The following is a 14,854-nucleotide window of genomic DNA, read 5'->3' as shown; positions in this document are numbered from 1 at the left end:
ATACAAAACAAAGTTAGTGATACATGATGGAATTTTTTTATTTTCTTTAAAAGAATGCTATTAAAAAAAAACATGTAATTTTAATTATAAATTTATTTTATTTTATCTCTATATATTCCGGAAGAATATATATTCATGCATCCCTAAATGATCGCAAAATATATTATTATTATATAGTTCCTGAAAAACTGAGGAACTAATAAATTTAATTTATGAATTCTCGAAGAATAATTCAACAAACTTAGTTCTGAAGAACTTAAAAATATCAATTTTATTATTAATTCTAGAAGAATTCAATAATTATGTATCCCTGAAGGATTGCAAAGAGTTGTTATGTTCGACTACCTCCATCTCTAATTATAAGATTCTGTTTGACAAATATGTATTATTCATTTACCTTGTTTTGACCGTAATTTTTTAATAAGGTTGGTCTAGTGGTGTTGATTTGAGTCCTTGGAGTATGCTGCTCTCAAGGTCTCAGGATTGATTCCCCCTAGTGCCAATTTCGGTGGGCTAAGTCCATACAGAACAACAAACTCTCTGGCTTTAAATGGGCCCCCGCAAGTGGGCGGTGAGATTAGTCCCCTTCGATTAGTCGGTCCTAGGACCGGATACCAAGTTTTCAAAAAAAAAAATATTAACATATAAGATTTTGTTCAATTTGTTTTGATAATAATTTTAAAAATATTAAATTTTTATAATTTTTACTAATAGACAATTAAACATAGTAGGGATCAAAATTGTGCATTAGCGTACATGCAGTGGTCAAACAAAGTCTTATAATTAGAGACGGAGGTAATAGTAATAGTTTGTGAAGAACTAAAATCAATTCGGTTTTTTTTCTCATCCCTGAAGGATTGACTAATCGTTTTAATTGCAATTTATTATCATTATTATTATTGCGTAAATAATTATGAATTTATGACCATATAATTCTATTAGTTATGACCATATACTTCTATTAATTTGACTAATCAATTCAATTCAATTGAACCAATCACATACTATAATTTTACGTTGACACGTTTTTATTAATGACTCATTACTAATATTATGCTTTTACGTTGACATGTCTAAATTGTTAGGACTGGTTAAGCTTGTATATAGGTTTGTTGTAACCGAGCCAAGCCAGGCCTGTTTGTCTGCAGGAAGCGCGCGCCTTGGCCTGCCTTGCCTGCAGGCTTGCCTAGCCAACTGGCTTGCTTGTGTTACAAGCTGTTGTATCTTGCCTATAAAAGGCACCATTATGAATGAATAAATTAGCTGATTAGTGATTACTCCCTAATAACCAATAATTAGTATCAGGTTCTCCACGTCCTGGGACCTGGAGAGAGAAATTGCAATTTCCAAACCGAAAAATCAGTTGTAACCGTTTTCTGTTAGATTTCTTTCGTTTCTTCCACTGAAGCTTCTTCTCCGTTCATCAATGGCGGAGGAAACCAAGTACAACCACACCAGAGTACCCAAATTTGATGGCTACTATGAGCATTGGACAATGCTGATGAAGAATCTCATACGATCGAAGGAACTTTGGACCTTGATTGAACCAAGTATCACGGTGGCGCCACCTAATGCCACGGCTGCGCAACTACAAGCAATTGAAACACTCAAATTGAAAGATTTGAAGGTAAAGAACTACCACTACAAAAAAATAGGCAAGCATTGACCACACAAAAAAAACATTAGCGTCGGTTAAAACCGTCGCTAATTGCCTAATGCAGCGGTTGGGCGTCCGCCGCAACAAGAGGCGTCGCTAGGTCATACAGCGGCGTTTATCATGAACCGTTGGAATAACCGCCGCAAGGACGTTGGCGTCGGTTTAATTGATTTTCGCGGCTGTTACCAACCATCGCTATTTGTAATTATTTGTTCAAGTTTTTTAAGCTCTTAGTGTCGGTTGTAACCGCCGCTATTTGAATTTTTTTAAATAAAAAAAATGCTTTTTTTTTTGGTTTCCCACAAAAAAAATTAAATGTTTTTTTTTTCCACAATTTTTATAAATGCTGTATTTAACACTCTTGATTCCCATTAATATCAATATAACAAAATCTAAAACACACAACATCCCCACACATTATTTTACTAAACATATCAAGTAATTGATTCTCACAATTCATCTAGAAAATGATACTCACAAGTTTACATCAAAGAATCTCCAAACCCTTTCATGTAATAGTTTTATGTTTAATGTGTTAACTCAACGCAATTTTGATGTAAACTTGTGAGTATCATTTTCTAGATGAATTGTGAGAATCAATTACTTGATATGTTTAGTAATTAAAATAATGTGTGGGGATGTTGTGTGTTTTAGATTTTGTTATATTGATATTAATGAGAATCAAGAGTGTTAAATACAACATTTAAAAAAATCGTGGAAAAAAAAGGCATTTAATTTTTTTTGTGGGAAACCAAAAAAAAAAAAGCATTTTTCTTTATTTAAAAAAATTCAAATAGCGGCGGTTACAACAGACGCTAAGAGCTTAAAAAACTTGAACAAATAATTACAAATAGCGACGATTGGTAACAGCCGCGAAAATTAATTAAACCGACGCCAACGTCCTTGCGACGGTTATTCCAACGGTTCATGATAAACGCCGCTGTATGACCTAGCGACGCCTCTTGTTGCGGCGGACGCCCAACCGCTGCATTAGGCAATTAGCGACGGTTTTAACCGACGCTAATATTTTTTTGTGTGGTCGCCGCTTGCCTATTTTTTTGTAGTGCTTGCCTAGCCAACTGGCTTGCTTGTGTTACAAGCTGTTGTATCTTTCCTATAAAAGGCACCATTATGAATGAATAAACTAGCTGATTACTCCCTAATAACCAACATAAATAAATCAATTTAATTAATTATTAATAATTCTTTTCTATATTCATTAATATTTCTCTTGTTTGTACCTAATCATTCACTATATTTTGATGTAAATCATATTTAATTTTGATGAATTCTACAATAATTTAATATTAAAGCATCTTTCAAGGACTACTTAAATATTGATATTTGTTTTTGTTTATAAAGATCAATTGTGATATAGTCCTCTGGCGTGGACTTTGACTGATAGTGTCAGGGGGTAATTTGATTGACTTTTTAAAATTTTAGGGGTATATTTGACAGTTTACTCAAAGAAAATTCTAAGATTGAAGTATCCTTGGAGGATTACTCAAAAAAAAAAATGATACTCGTTTTGAAGATCATTTGTGAGACATTTTTTGAAGAACTTATTTTGTTTTAAAGCATCCTCGAAGGATTGTTCAAATAATGATTTTTTTATAAAAATCAATAGTGATATAGTTCCTGAAAAACTAAAGAAGAAAAGAAAAAAAACTTTAATATTGAAGCATCTTTGAAGGATTGCTTGAAGAATGAAATTTTCTATTGCTATTTTCATGATATTGGACATATATAGTTCTTGGAGAACTTGAAAGTTAATATCGCGCCTCCTTGAAGGAATGCAAAAGATTTTTCAAAGAATGAATTCTTCTTGATTATTATGAAAATCATGTAAGATAGTTATGAAGAACAAAAAATTCATAGCATCCTTCAAGAATTGCTTAAATAAAACAAATTTTCTTGATTATTGTTTATAAAGTTGATTGTAGATAAACCAACAATGAATTGGTCCAAGTGGTAAGGATCTTGGTCCCCTTAAGCATGTGGTCAGAGGTTCGATTCCTGGCTCATGTGTATGGAGAGAATTCGGTTGGGTGGGAAGAACTCACCTTGTGTGCTCCACAGGTTCCCAACGGAGATTAATCATCGCTAACGACAGTGAAAACTTCTTACCAATATTATGGTAACAAAAAAAAAAGTTCATTGTAGATATAGTTTTATGTTTCTTGAAGTAGCAAAATTGAGAACTATGGCTTTATACTTATCGGTTATATTTATGACTTTACTCCACGTTACTGCTTATTAGTTACGACGGTATGGTTATTTTGTGGCCTATTTTGAACATTTGCATTAATTGAAATCATTATCAATTATTATTTTTTTAGGCAAAAGGAACTCATATAATTTCTTCAATAACAATAGAGGGAATACAATTAGGAGGATAATAATAATGAACAATGGGGCTAGATTGAGATAAAGACGCTCTAGCAAGATTGTGAGCAACTCTATTAGCTTGCCTCCGAATAAACGCTATGTTGTAGCTAATATTTGAAGAAAGAATAGACCTACAAGTGGCTAATAGAGTTCCTAACTCATTCTCATACATGCGATCATTAATCAAAGCATTCACAACATGTTGACAGTCACTTTCAAATTTTACTCTTTTAAAACCATTCGTCATGGCAAATGTAATAGCATACTTCAAGGCAGTGGCTTCACATTCGGCTGCTGTAACGTCGACAGGGAACACCATAGTATGAGCTCGAACTAGTGAACCTGACCTATCTCGAAAGCATATACCAATACCACACTTTCCTTCTGACGCGAGTAAAGCTCCATCAACATTGCATTTCAACCATGTAACACCTGGTTTTTTCCAAGTAGTCTCATAATCAGGCATGAAAGATGCAGCAAGCGTGGTTTGGACCAAATAGCATGTAGTGACTGAATTGGCTTGTTTATTCAACCAAATAGCATGTAGACAATCAATAAAAAGGTGGAGTTCGTCTTCAATTGTCTCATTATATAAAGCACACACAGTTTCACATGCCACTTCTCCATTATGGAGATTAAATCTAGTAGGAATGCAACCACGGAACAATCTCCAACAAAAATGCTTCAACTTAATTAGGGGGTATTTGCATGTCCCATAATTTATGCCAATTACCAGTCACGCTAAGGGAGCTATAATGCGACACAATGTTCAAACATAGGCGGTAAGCAGTTTGGACAGAATACATACCATTAGAAGAGGCCTTCCGAGGTGTGTTATATAAACACAAAAAAGTTGGACAAAAATACAACACATTTTTTCTCCACTACTCACAGCATGAATATCAAGGCGTGCAACAAATATTAAAAAAAGCAAAAAGTGTAGTTTTGTTGTATTTTTGTTAAAAATTTGTGTTTAAATAACATTTTTCCCTTCCAAATTATAGTATCTTGAGAAGCTTTAGAATAACTGGTATTTTACAAATATATGTTATATCTTGCGCGTTGTATAGCATGTTGAGTTGTGCATGATTCCAAGTGTTTGAGATAAGGTCAAATAATTGAGATACTTGTGGATAAACATGATGTTCACAGGGAGCTGTTGTAGGTCGCATATTAATGTGTGTACGGATTCATATGGATCAGTCCAAACATTGATTTTATTTCCGTCACCAATTTTCGGTTAGATATTTTCATATAATAATTTATTTTAAAGTTAATTATTATATAATTAATTTATCTTTAAATTAGTCATCACACGTTTTTTATTTATTCCTATGTATTGTTGGTCCACTTTCAATTAACCTAGTTATCATTCCTAATTAAAAGATTTTCGTTTATGCATTTCAAGCTTGATGATAACATTGTAACGTTACTTTTAAGCCTAATAAATAGGAATTATGCATATATATATATATATATATATATATATATATATATGGGGAGGGATTAAATTACACCGGTGTAACATTTGAGTAATGTTACACCGGTGTAACATTTGAGTAATGTTACACCGCTCAATAACGTTTTAACGAATAAATTTTTTACAAAATTCACCGTTGGATTGAAAGCTTATATCGTATAGATCATATATGTTTAATTTTACAAAAATCTAAAATCGTTCGATATGTTTTTGAGATAGATCAAGATTAACGGTATTCAATAAAAACACATAAACCATTAATCTTCATCGGTCTCAATAACATATCAAACGATTTTAGATTTTTGTAAAATTCAACACGGATGATCTATACGATATAAGCTTTCAATCCAACGGTGAATTTTGTAAAATTTGTATTCGTTAAAGCGTTATTGAGCGGTGTAACATTACTCAAATGTTACACCGGTGTAATTTGATCCCTCCCATATATATATATATATATAAAGAAGTCTGATCTCTGTAGACACAGAGGATGAAGAAAAGAGATAACAAACTCATAGAATAATCGAATAATATAATAATAATTTCCATGAGCATCCAAAAGTAGTTCCATGAGATCTTGTTAATTCACGTGCGGTACTAGTAACATGTGACTGATTTATCCTGAAATTTTTCAATATCTCCACTCCAAATGAAATTTTTCACGCACTTTTCAATATGATTGATCAAAAGCTAATCGATTTTTTTTTGTTACAAAAACTAATAGAAATTTATTGAGTTTTAAATTATGAGCCCAGAAAAGCCATAATATGATGTACTTTAACTAAGAATTCAGATGATTCATAACACAAATTATTGTAAACCAGAAGTTTACAAATCATATTAAATTTATAATTGGCAAGATCGGTTAAGTCATCCCGAATTTATTATGATGTGGAAAAACAACTATAGATATGTATTGAATGACATGAAGTTCCTTCATTCTAATAATTTTTATGTGTTACTAGTTCCCAAAAGAAATTGATAATTTGAGAATTTGGACCATTTTGACATTTTGTTACTTGAATTGATACATCAACTAAATTGGTCATTTGCATGTTTACTCAAACCAGACGTTTGTGAGATTGTTTTCTCAAATAGTGTTGCTAAGATCTCATTTTCTAAATTCTTAGAAAATATTTGATAAGTATCGTATGTCACTTGAAATTGATATCGAATAGAATATGAACATACAAAAAAAATAGACTTGAAGATCCATTCTTTAGACGCCTAAAGTTAATTACATGACCGATACTGATGAGATCATGACTTCTAATTTTATATTTTGGGAACATTCAAATATTTATGTGAGATAATGATTCGCTTCAAGCCAACAAGTTATTATAAGTTCTACACTAATTTACAATTTGAACATTGATTTATAAACATGATTTCCATATAAGCAATTTTGGATGTGTTGTGTATGTATAATTGCTCCAATATAATGCATTTAAACGGTTCTTAAAGGATATTGGGAAAATGTATTTGATATATATTATAAAGTATCTTGAGCCAAAAATTTGAGTTATTTTCAGCCCTGTAGGCTGGTTCTCAAGTCATGAATTAGTTTTTTCAATATTAGGGGAGAGAGAATAAGCAGCTGAAATTATGAACCAGAAGTTCAATTGAATCACTTGAAATAAATTATTATTATTATTATCTCGTCTTGATCCTCTTACAAATTATTATGAACCAGAAGTTCTAAAGATAATTCATTTGCATAGTCTATGAAATTAATCAACAACTACTAATGCTCCAATCAAAATGGATGTCCTTGTTGGACAAGCAAATGAAGTTTAACCACCCTGAAGTTTGGTAGGCCAATCGGTTCCAAAGATGAAAATCCTCAAATAAGAAAGTGAGCTAAAAAGAAAGATGACCCAAGTGAGAATATGAATAATTGATTTTTCGAGTTCCAGAAGAACTTATCAGGTACCTGAAAGATATGAAAATAAAGAGACATCAATAAATTATGTCATGAATAAAATACAATGAGACTGAGATGAAGTCAACGTTGACCATATTTTTGCACATAATAAAGCGTTATATATGTGATAAATTACAATGAGGATCATAGATCAAAGTCTATTAAAGATTATAGACAATGAAATTATTGACTAAATAGGTAGACACAATAGATTCTATTAAACTAGCTTTACAAAGCAAGAGGTTGTTGGACCAGCAGTCCATACACCTGAAGATAAAAATAATTAGCACAAATTAGTTTTCGCGCGAAAAAAAATAATGATAAACGTCTACCATTAATTTTCAAGAGGCATATTCACCTGAAGTGAATTCAGAACTTCTTTATAATTGGTTAAGTTTAGTAGCACATATGTATTACAATGTGTTTGCATGACTCACTTGATAATGATGATTATATAAAAATTTCAGAAGGATTTAATTTTCGTGATACGCATATATCAAACTATTGGAGAGATGACTTAATAAACATGAATAAGTCTTCTTATATACTCGAGCAATATATATATATATATATATATATATATATATATATATATATATATATATATATATATATATATATATATATATATATATATATATATATATATATATATATGGGGGCTGCTAACTTAGACCCAGTTGGGTCTAAGTTAGCAAGGTGCACCTTTTCAGTTGGACCAAAATACCCATTCTTTTTAATTAATTAACCAAATTACCATCAATGGACGCGGATCCAGTGTCGCGCGCGTACCGCAGTACCATGGTTACAGGCCGTTGATTTCCATCAGACAGCCAAGATCTGATCTCATCAAGACTGTCTGATCCATCAGACAGGCCAGATCATCCGAATCCATCCGATTCCAGCGTGTGCACCACACTGGATTACAGCCTGGAGAGAGAAGAATCTACTTTTTAAAAGCAGGACACGTGTCGCTGTCTGATTGGCTGGGCGTGATTTTTTTCCATTTAATACTTTGAACTCAATTATTTCGTTGTAAATTAATTTTTTATTTATTTTTTTTATACCAAAATTCATAATTTTTTTTCTCTACAAATAGAGACTTGGTTCGTTTGATTTGGACACAGAAAAAAAAACCTAATTTTTCACTACCTTAATCTCATTTTTCACTACCTTACATCAACTCACTGAAACCATTCTACCAGCAAAATGGTTTCAGATTACAACTCTCTGAAACCATTGTACCAGATAAATGGTTTCAGAAGCAAACACAATTAATAAATTACTCACTGAAACCATTCTACCAGTAAAATGGTTTCAGAATACAACTATGTGCAACCATTCTACAAGCTAAATGGTTTCAGAAGCAAATAACTAATAATCAACTTACTGAAACCATTCTACCAGCAAAATGGTTTCAGATTACAACTCTCTGAAACCATTGTACCAGATAAATGGTTTCAGAAGCAAACACAATTAATAAATTACTCATTGAAACCATTCTACCAGTAAAATGGTTTCAGAATACAACTATGTGCAACCATTCTACCAGTAAAATGGTTTCAGAAGCAAACATTAGTTTTTAATTGCCGTTTTATCTCATTTAATTAACTAAAAATAGTTTCAGGTCTCCAAAAATTTCATAAAATATACCAAAAGTTCCAGAATATTATCTACTATTTTCCTGGTATAATGGTTTCAGTGAGTTGGTTGAGTGGTGCGTGTTAAATTACAACACACAAGTAACGTATTTAGTAGACAAAAAATGAGATTAAGGTAGTGAAAAATTGCGTTTTTTTTTCGGTGTCCAAATCAAACGAACCAAGTCTCTACTTGTAGAAAAAAAAAATTATGAATTTTGGTATAAAAATAAAAAAATAAAAAATTAATTTACAACGAAATAATTGAGTTCAAAGTATTAAAGGAACAAAAATCACGCCCAGCCAACCATTGTGTGACACGTGTCCTACTTTTAAAAAGCAAATTTTTCTCTCTCCAGGTTGTAATCCAGTGTGGCGCAGGCGCTGGAATCTGATGGATCAGGATGATCTGGGCTGTCTGATTGATCAGACAGTCTTGATGAGATCAGATCTTGGCTGTCTGATGGAAATCAACGGTCTGTAACCATGGTCCTTCGGTACGCGCGCGACACTGGATCTGCGTCTACTAATGGGTATTTTGGTTAATTAATTAAAAAGAATGGGTATTTTGGTCCAATTGAAAAGGTGCACCTTGCTAACTTAGACCTAACTAGGGTCTAAGTTAGAAAACCCCTATATATATATATATATATATATATATATATATATATATATATATATATATATATATATATATATATATATATATGCATGTTGTATAATATTCTTGTTGAATATTTTCAAGTGAGAAATATGAAAATGACAATTTGTTGATTTTAAGAAAATATTTGGCGATGAATTTATTATATTTAAGATTTATGTCGATGATAAAAATATCATCAAGAGACTCTTGACGAACTTGAAATATTCTCATTTCTTACAAAATAAGTATTTGAAGAATATTTTGTGAATCATGAAGCTTATATACAAAAGGTTCTAAAATGATTCTATATGAAAGATATGTTAAGTTACATACCCTAGTTTTTGTAAGATCGCTGATGTAAACAAATGTCATTTTAGAGTTCGAGTAAATGATGAATTAATTGGTCCTGGAGTACCATATTTTGGTTCTAATGGGGACAAATACATTGTTAACTGACGAGTGTCGAACTCACCAAAATTAATATAACCGAATTAAAACACTACTTATAGTATTAGTGACAACCTGAATCATTTCCCGATTGACCAACTTTGAAATCCAACCAAATTTAGGAACAAAATTAAAAGGTTTTCTTTTTTTTTTTTTTGGGGGGGGGGGGGGGGGATGTTTAGTTTGAAGAAGAAATAAACATACACAAAAGCAAATATATTTGAAAACAATGATTTAAAAACGATCAATCCATGATGTTCAACATGATTGAGTTTAATTTAATCCTTAACTGCTAGTAAATATGCATATGATAATCTCATTCTTGGTCTTGAATTATGATGATAAGCTCGATCATAATCCACAATTTTAATACTAAGCTTCTAGGATGAAGATTAATCAACGAAAATGAATTAAGCAAACATTTAACCAAGAATAAACTTTAAACCCAAAATTAACCAAGCTAGACATAACATCAAACACCCTCAATGCAATATTTAGTTCTTGTTTCCTCTCCTACAATTGAGTTAATGAAATCAATAACACAACCATTCAAGAATCTAATTTCACTTAAGCAGATAAAATCATATTCAAGAAGAGAAAACTAAGAAGAATAAAATTCTTATTAACAAACAAAACAGAACAAGGTTTCATAAATCAAACCTCAATAATATCTACATTCAAGGATTGATTAAAAAAATTAGTCTTCCATTGAGCTTATAGAACTCATGCAATACAAAACTACAAAAGAAAAGTAAGTAAAAGAAAACCTAAAGATGAAGTAAGAAAATGAGAAAGCTCCCAAAATTCTTCTTCCTTTGTTGTTGACCCTTGCATCCCTATTTATACCATTCTTGAGTGTTTCACCGCCTTGTGGTTGTTTTACAGCTCAGTTTCTTACCTCTTAAGGTTTTGCCAATTTGTAGAACATGACAGCCTTATAAAAGAGAGGAAATTATATGTATTGTCTTCTTCATTACATTACAATTGTGTTGTTTATATACAACCTGAGCACTAATGATACTACTAATGATATATAAAGAAATTGCTAGAAATAAGAGATTGCTATTGATTTCTAATAGACAACTCATGCTGACAGTAAGCTAATAATTATATACAATGATGTGCCATAATCACAATTATTCTCCTAATTAAACCATAGTTGACTTATCCTTAATATACCCCCTCAAGATAAAGTTACCATTTGTAACTTTCATCTTGGAAGTAAGTTCAACGAATTTGGCAGTGGCAAGAGGTTTGGTGAGAATATCAGCAAGTTGATCTTTTGTGGAGACATGAGACACTTGCAATTTATTTGCTTGAACTTGCTCACGTACAAAATGGTAGTCCATAGATATATGTTTCATGCGGGAATGAAGAACCGGGTTTGCACAAAGATAAGTAGCTCCAATGTTGTCACATAGTAGCCGTGGAGGGATAGTCATTGAAACATGGAGTTCACTGAGAAGGTTGACAAGCCACATGATTTCTGAAGTGGTTGTAGCAACTGCTCTATATTCAGCTTCCGTCGACGATCTTGCTACTGTTCTTTGCTTCTTGGATAGCCATGAGATGGGGTTTGGACCGAGAAAAATAATATATGCTGATGTCGAAGTACGGTCATCAACATTTCCACCCCAATCTGCATCAGAATAAGCTACTAAGTTGCAGGTAGATGAAGGCCGCAAAAGAATACCATGATTGATGGTTGATTTGAGGTAGCGAAGTATTCTTTTAAGATGCTGTAGATGTTGTGCAGTGGGTTTGTGCATGAATTGAGCAAGTTTGTTGATGGAGAAAGTAGAGGCCTTCTTTATGGTGACCTTTGATTAGAGGGGCCCTTGTCTTCAGATCCTTCACCAAAAAATGATCAGAAAAAAATTCCACAGAAATTTGATTAGTTTGACACAGGGATGAAACTGAAAGCAGATTTTTTGAAATTTTTGGAACATGTAAAACATGAGATAATTTAAGTGGTTGAGAAGAAGTTTTAAGAGAAGTATTACCAGTGTGCATGATTGGAAGTCCAGAGCCATCTCCAACTAAAAGTTCATCTGAACCATGATATTGATTGTTGAAATGAAGATTATCCAAGGCATTGGTGATATGGTGTGTTGCACCAGAATCCATGATCCAGTCTTGTGGAGGCTGACGGGAAGTGGCTCGAGCATGATGTGCCATAGGATTATTTCGGCGTCTCGGGTATCCACGCAGTTTGTAGCAGATCTTAGCAGTGTGTCCCGGCTTGTCACAGTACTGGCAGACATCATGATGGGATGAAGTGGGTGAGGTTGGTCGAAGTGTTTTGTGGTTTGAAGGACCACGATTTTTGTTGTGTGGTTTTCCTTTGAATGCTGCATTTGCTGTTGCAATGGGTGGAAGTGGAGTGTTTTCATTCATGATTTCATCTCTTTTGAGATAATTTTCAAAGTCAGAGAGAAGATCATGAAGATCTTCAAAACTGATAGGGTTTTCGCGAGTGCGAAGAGCAGCGGTTATCTCTCGATATTCAGGACCGAGCCCATTCAGTGTGTGAATGACAAGATCTACATCATCCAGAGATGTGTTGATGAGTGCCAACTCATCTGCAACAGCCTTGATACCTTGAAGGTATACAGGAATCGTACTGGTTCCTTTGTTAAAGCGGGAAAGTCGCTCCTTGAGGTGCATGATTCGAGCATGTGTTTTGCTAGCAAACATTTTCTTGAGTGTTTCCCAGGCTTGCTGTGAAGTTTTCACAGTGCCAAGAGCAGTAATAATACTGGGATCAACAGAAGTGATGATAGCATGCAAGATTAATTGATCTTGCCTTCTCCAATAACTGAAGTTTGAATCAGTTGCAGCAGGACATGGTTTTGTGCCATCTATGAATCCACTGAGATCATATCCAATGAATAGAGCATTCATTTGAACATGCCATGCAGGGTAGTTGGTGTTTGTGAGTTTGAGGGAGTGTTGGGTGTTTAGGACAATCACAGTGTTGGTACCTACCACGAATGTGTTGCCATTGTTGGTGTTTGAAGGTGCAGTGGAAGACATGGTGGAAGGAAGAAAGAAAAAAAAAGGCTATGGATCTTAAAAATTGTCGTGAGACTAATGGCTCTTGTTACCATAAAAAAGAGAGGAAATTATATGTATTGTCTTCTTATCATTACATTACAATTGTGTTGTTTATATACAACCTGAGCACTAATAATACTACTAATGATACATAAAGAAATTGCTAGAAATAAGAGATTGCTATTGATTTCTAATAGACAACTCATGCTGACAGTAAGCTAATAATTATATACAATGATGTGCCATAATCACAATTATTCTCCTAATTAAACCATAGTTAACTTATCCTTAATAAGCCTTGCCTCTTGTTTCCGTGAATCCAACTCATTTCCTTATAGGTACTGATCTAACCTGTTGATCAGAAAGGTTGATGGCCGGTCCGTTGAGCGAGCGTCCACACCGAAGGGGGGGTTTGTACCTGCAGGTGCTCCGATGCCTAAGTCAGCAAAGTGAACAGAGAGATACAAAAGAAGAGAGAGAAAGTGTCTTGAATAATGATTCAGAATACCTGGCTCTCCTGTCTAGGAGAGCTTATATAGTGCCCCCAGCGCTGGGCCAAAGGTTGGTCTATTGGGCCGGGATAACCGGCCCAATAGACTCAACTGCCAAGATAGTCCCTGTATCGTAGGGGAAGGCCGTTATTTGCCTCTATCTTGGTTGGAGCCGTTCCGCTATTCGCGGGTAAGGGATAAACTCCGTGACAGCTGTGGCTGGATAAAGGAGCACGTGTTAAACGCGCTGCTTAGCTGTTAAGCTAAGGCTGAATGAGTCATCGTGCATGGATAGACGAGCACGTGATTAGCGTGGAGCTAATCCGTTATGTCGAGCAGGACACGTCATTGGCTGACGTGTCGGGGAGATCTCCCCTTGTTGGGCCATGCCCCAAATGTCGGGCATAAGTGATTGGGCCAGCTCTTGGCCCAGTCCAGAACAGGAGCCCCCCAAGTCGTTGCTCCTAGCTATAGGAGTAATGACTTAAGGTCCATGCCCGTGTGTCGAGGAGTTGTTCTCCTCGCCAATCCTAGGAGGATTTCATAATTCGTGGATTATGACTGTTGCTCGTTTGCGTGAGGAGCACATTTGCATGTTGCTGGTAAATTCCTCTATGGCACGACGAGGAGGATTTTACAAGGAGGAAGCTTCCTTTTGCTTGTAACGCGTGCCACGATGTTCGTGGAGGAAATTACGGGGAGAGGATTTTTCCCTTGGAAATTATTGGTTTTTTAGTTCCTCGACAAATTGTCGAGGATATATTATGTTAATTGCATGTTTGTTAATGCTGCGCGTTTTAGCGGGCACGTTTTGTGGCGTTTGTTTCAATTGCCCGTAATTCGCGCTTGCCCGCGGCGTCGGGGAAATAATTACGTTGGTGATAACGATGAGCCCCTCGAGAGACGCGTGGTCTGTTCGATGGGATGTGAAAAGACAGGCGCTTTTTCTGCCCTACACACGTGTCCAAGCCATTAAAGAGTGCAATGATGACATGGGGAAGTGTGACTGTTGCTTCATTTTTCGAGGAGATGTGTAAGCCGTTGGATCCATCGTGTCCTTTCGTTTTTGGTTAGATGGGATCTGAGCCATCTGATGGTCTATGATCATAACCGTTGGATTTAACCAA

The sequence above is a fragment of the Trifolium pratense genome, linkage group LG2, assembly GCF_020283565.1.
Source record: "Trifolium pratense cultivar HEN17-A07 linkage group LG2, ARS_RC_1.1, whole genome shotgun sequence".
NCBI classification, from domain to species: domain Eukaryota; kingdom Viridiplantae; phylum Streptophyta; class Magnoliopsida; order Fabales; family Fabaceae; genus Trifolium; species Trifolium pratense.
This window is presented reverse-complemented; position numbering follows the sequence as displayed.